Source organism: Orbicella faveolata, unplaced genomic scaffold, assembly GCF_042242905.1.
Source record: "Orbicella faveolata isolate gen_17 unplaced genomic scaffold, um_ofav_v1 contig_46, whole genome shotgun sequence".
NCBI lineage: Eukaryota > Metazoa > Cnidaria > Anthozoa > Scleractinia > Merulinidae > Orbicella > Orbicella faveolata.
Genome location: NW_028301576.1, coordinates 33,560,690 through 33,566,689, shown reverse-complemented (window position 1 = coordinate 33,566,689; position 6,000 = coordinate 33,560,690). Strand labels below are relative to the sequence as shown.

Below are 6,000 nucleotides of genomic sequence, written 5' to 3'. Positions count from 1 at the left end.
ACACTTCCACACTTCCACACTTCAACACTGGCAGACTTCCACACTTCCACATTTCCACACTCCCAGACTTCCAGACTTTAACACTTCTAGACTTCCACTCTTTCACACTTCCACTCTTCCACACTTCTGCACATCCACACTGGCAGACCTTGACACTTCTACACTTCCACACTGCCAGACTGTCACACTTCCACACTGCTACACTTCCAGATTTCCAGACTTGTAGACTTCCACACTTCTACACTTCTACACTGTTAGACTGCCACACCTCCACACTACCAGAATTCCACACTTCTACACTTCCACACTGCCAGACTGCCACACTTCCGCACTGCAGACTTCCAGATTTCCATACTTCTGCACTTCCACTCTTCCACACTGCCAGACTGTCACACTTCCGCACTGCTAGACTTCCAGATTTCCATACTTCTAGACTTCCGAACTTCCAGACTACCAGACTTCCACACTTCCACTCTTCCACACTTCCACACTTCCACAATTTCACACTACCAGACTTCCACACTTCCAGACTTTCACACTTTTACACTTCCACACTGCCAGACTGTCACACTTCTGCACTGCTAGACTTCCAGATTTCCAGACTTCTACACTTTCAGACTTCCAGACTACCAGGCTTCCACACTTCCACTCTTCCACGCTTCCACACTTTTACACTGCCAGACTTCCACACTTCCAGACTTTCACACTTTTACACTTCCACACTGCCAGACTGTCACACTTCCGCACTGCTAGACTTCCAGATTTCCAGACTTCTAGACTTCAACACTTGGACACTTCCACACTGCCAGACTTCCAGACTGTCAGACTTACACGCTTTCACACATCCAAACGTCCACATTTCCACACTCCCACACTTCCACACTTCCACACTGCCAGACTTCCAGACTTCCAGACTTCCACAGTTGCACGCTTCTACACTTCCAGACGTCCACTTTTCCACACTTCCAGACTTCCAGACTTCCAGACTTCCAGACTTCCAGACTTCCAGACTTCCACACCTCTATACTTCCAGACTTCCACACTGCCAGACTTCCTCACTTTTACACTTCCAGACCTCCAGAGTCTACCTAAAAACTACAAAATTATACAGTAGCTTGTGTTTAATTATGCCATTAAACTAATTCCATTTTGATAACCCGTTCTGTGCTCTTCTACCCGAAGTAAAAGCCGCATGAATTAATTTGGACTAATGACTACTTAAATATAGAGATTGTACAATGTTGTGTCATATTTTCTTTAATTCTGTAAAAAGAATTCTCGTAACTTTTATATTGCTCTCGTTGTTTTATTTTCGCTAGAGTCTCTTTGAATCATAGAGAAAATTTAAAATGAAAAAGATTTCGACTCTATTCTTTGATCGAAGGATAGTATGGTAATGATTCTCGTTGGCAAGCGCAGTACAACTTAGCGTGGACCGCGCAAGCGCTTAGTATGTCTGGATTTCGTGGTAGTGTCAGTTTGATTTCTACTAGGTCAACAGAAAAAAGCGAGAGTAAGATTTCAGGTTGAGAAGTGTAAGAGATGTAACCCATAACGTTGTTGTAAAGTTATTAAAAATATTTGTTCAACTTCATTCAACAACAATATTTGTTCAACTTCAACCCTAATGATTTTCATTCAACAAAAATAATCATTCAGCTTCTACCAAAATCATTTTCATTCAACAACAATATTTGTTCAACTTCAACGACAATTATTTTTACTCAACAAAAATAATTATTCAACTTCTATCATGCATAGTGATTTAATAACATACCTTCTTTTATGACAAAGGTTTTGAAAGTTCCCGGACATTCAAAATATTGTCATTTAACAAAATTCCCCATCCCTCCCCCCGAACTACCCCGAACGCTGTCACAAATCCCTGGTGCTTTGGGTACCCAAAACACTGAAAGCGTAAAACTGATGCAAGTGAAATCATCCACAATTCTGCTCAAAACCCATTTATCTTCTTACGAGGCTTTGTCTCAATAAATTAAAGCATTCTTTAGCTTGATATAAACTCAATACATCTCTGAAAATAGTCGCAATTCATAACAGACTGTCTGATCCGAGTCCACAGTTATAACGACATACAAAACCGAATCACGCACCAAAGATCCTTGTATGAACATGCGCTTGGTGCCTATCGATAACCCTTGAAATGTACGTTATTTTAAACGAGAAAGGCGCTTTCTGAACCTCCGATAGTGAGGCGATTAAAATCAATACACGAACGAACGGCCGTCACGCAATATGCAGGTCTCAAGCTGCGACCGACCTCTGTATGTGTTGCCTGTCGGAAATAAACTCTGGCTTAGACTTGTTTGTCGCGCTTTCCTTGACCATCCCTCCTAGTATACGTAGATTTTGCTGGAATATATAATATAAAGATATAAAAGGTTTGCTTTGCTTTTTAATCCTCGGTCCATTTGGCTACCCTGAAGAAAACGATAACAAACAAGCATATCGGAAAGGGATACCCATATCACTAGGGATTTGGGTATCCCACTTTCCCAGTGTTCAAAGGACTTAGTCTTGTCTACTTTATTTGCATTTTTTATAGATGTCTCCGAAGAAAAAAACTGCCTTAATGGCAAAATCTAATAGGAGGGATGGTTAAGGAAAGAGCGATAAATAAACAAGTCTAAGACTTTCCCTATATCCAAAGATTAGCCTAGTCTATACTTTATTTACATTTATTTTGGTTTTGTCTCCGAAGCAAAAAACTTCTTTGATGGCATAGAGAACTGTTCGCCGGCAAAATCTACGTATACTAGGAGGGATGGTCAAGGTAAGAGCGACAAACAAGTCTAAGCCAGAGTTTATTTCCGACAGGCAACACATACAGAGGTCGGTCACAGCTTGAGACCTGCATATTGCGTGACGGCCGTTCGTTCGTGTATTGATTTTAATCGCCTCACTATCGGAGGTTCAGAAAGCGCCTTTCTCGTTTAAAATAATGTGCATTTCAAGGGTTATCGATAGGCACCAAGCGCATGTTCATACAAGGATCTTTGGCGCGTGATTCGGTTTTGTATGTCGTTATAACTGCGGATTCGGATCAGACAGTCTGTTATGAATTGCGACTATTTTCAGAGATGTATTGAGTTTATATCAAGCTAAAGAATGCTTTAATTTATTGAGACAAAGCCTCGTAAGAAGATAAATGGGTTTTGAGCAGAATTGTGGATGATTTCACTTGCATCAGTTTTACGCTTTCAGTGTTTTGGGTACCCAAAGCACCAGGGATTTGTGACAGCGTTCGGGGTAGTTCGGGGGGAGGGACGGGGAATTTTGTTAAATGACGATATTTTGAATGTCCGGGAACTTTCAAAACCTTTGTCATAAAAGAAGGTATGTTATTAAATTACTATGCATGATAGAAGTTGAATAATTATTTTTGTTGAGTAAAAATAATTGTCGTTGAAGTTGAACAAATATTGTTGTTGAATGAAGTTGAACAAATATTTTTGTTGAATGAAAAGAATTTTGGTTGAAGTTGAAAGAAAATGCGTATTGTTGAATGTAAATATAAAATGTTGAATACAAATGTTGTTGAACATAAATATAAGTTGTTGAATATGAAGGTGTAAGTTGTTGAATTTTGCAACATTTGGCTAACCATAGTCGTCCCCTCACGATCATTATTTTACAGTTACTGCGTCTTGGGTTTGCATAACTTTCGATAATTCTCCTGACCCCCTAAGTGTTTAGATGAAGCTATGCAAACACAGAAAAATTTCTGTATTGCTTTTAAAAAATATTCTCAAGAATACGCGCGAATCTGAAACGTCACAACCATGTTTACATACTCTCATCTAAACACACCTATCGACCAATCAGAGTGCGCGTAGTATCTCGGTTATTTTACGAATATGGATTGCTGACAAAGCATGAGGTAAAGATGGCTGACTATAGGCCAGGTTCTTTTTTGCGTACCTGAATACGCATAAACACGCCAAAAAAACGAGGCTAATATCCAGCCATCTTGACCGAACAAGCTTGGTCCATAAAGAATTTGTTCAGCATATGTGATATTAAAGAAACAATTTTTAATGCGGGACATAACGGGTAATCCCGAACGGACAAGATAGCGCCATCTTGAAAGTGAAGAATGATCATTGCAGTAATTTTTCCAATTTAAGCAATTCCCTTGAGGAGTGAAATGATGTGAGCTATAAATGAAATAATTCATATTTGAACTGCGGTTGTAGATGAAAGTGAAGAATGATCATCGCAGTAAATTTTCCAATGTAAGCAATTGGAAAGAAGAAGCCTGAAAAAATCAGGGCTTCAACGGGATTCGAACCCGTGACCTCCGCGATACCAGTGCAATGCTCTACCAACTGAGCCATGAAGCCACACATTGGGAGTGAGGTCAATTAATTATTGGGAGGTATAACAAAGCTTATAATGACCTTTTGTTCCAGATTATTGGCATCGGTGGAGTCCGCCATCAAATGAAAGTGTTGGGAATCGGCGGACTCGACCGAACACACTATTTACTGAATATAGCACTGTTAACGTCATTTTAAAGCTTGTGTCATATTCCATCGGCCCTTCCTGGTTTATTTTTTATTTAATAACATCGGCATGTCAGATTAAAAGACAGATTATGACGCCTTCCCTGGCCGCAAGGCGAAGAACCCTAGTGAGAGTATGTAAGGAATGCTAGGAAAATTTCCTAACATTTCTCTGCGTTACTTACAGTAGAAACCCTGTACATCTCGTCATGTGGGTCACAGGGTTCTCAGTAGAATGGCGGAATTCCACTAGCTGTAAAATCGGCCGCCATCTGGTCTGCGTTTTACAGCGCCAGCCTTTCCGCTTCGTCCTCAAAGCGGCACTCCCTAAAAGCCTGATAAAGTCAAGTAAAATGTTTGGCTTCTTTCTGAAAGCTCTACTTGTTGAAAGCCAAGTTAAATATATTGGGTTTGTTGTAACTTGACGCCACACTTCTGAAACTCCGTAATAATTCAAGAAGTTAAAACAGTGAAAATCACAACAGTGAAGGAGCTTTTAATTTGTTATCCGGTCTTATAATATGCATAGATTTTGACGATTTTACTTCTCCGTTTACCCCTTAGTTTTTGTTTCGATTGAAAAGATAAATCAAACACCAGAGACAGTGTTTCATCGGCAATCCAAATTACCACGATGCGCGTCGTATTTTCAACTCTTCATCCAGATGAAACACTGTCTCTCATCTTTGATATATGACATGAAAAACCCACGCGCAGCGTTTTGCGACGTGCAAAGCAGAACTGACCAGAGGCAACTCTGGTAAGTGTATTTTCAAATTATGGAACTTTTCCATTACTTCCTCTGTTGAAAGTCTACGATAAGAATATGTTAACTTGCGGGAAAGCAAAAGGGGAAAAAATATTTTTACACTACAAAGGTAGTCTTTATTTCGTGTAGAATTCTGAAAGGCTTTTCGAAATTCTTGTACAAGCCGAAAAAAGCGTGCTTATTATATTCTAGCCTGCAAAAAGCGTACTCAAGAGAAACTTTAAGGCATATTAAAGGTTCTTACTGTCACCTGCATGTTGGCTCACCCAAAGTTCTCGAGCGTCTACATCAGGCCAATGATATATCTACTCATAAAATTTAAATAAGTGGCAGCCGATTTCTATATGCCAAGTAAACCCAGCAAACCCAGCAAAATGCAATGATACCTCGTGACGGTGTATATACAAGGCCGTAATCATAACGATCGCCTAACTAATCAGAGCGTGCGTTCTATGATCAGCATTTTACTAACGCGGGTTGAATCAAAATTACTGTACAATGTAAAACAAGCAATGGTATTGCTTCTCACGGGGTATGAACTATCCAAGAAGATAGAGAGGACTGTTTGCGAAAACATTAATACAAAAACCGAAAAACTTCTGATTCACTTCGTCCAGGGTGCAAAAAAGACTTTTTTCGCCCTGCTTCCCCTGATGCAACCCCCGCCTTTTACATTCCTGAATAACAAAGTCGAAAATGTAATGA

General features: G+C 39.9%; 1 pseudogene; it reads right to left on the bottom strand.

Moving 5' to 3' along the window:
- Nucleotides 1-238: 238 nt before the first annotated feature.
- LOC149099891 (uncharacterized) lies at nucleotides 239-5,551 on the bottom strand (annotated as a pseudogene).
- Nucleotides 5,552-6,000: the final 449 nt, after the last annotated feature.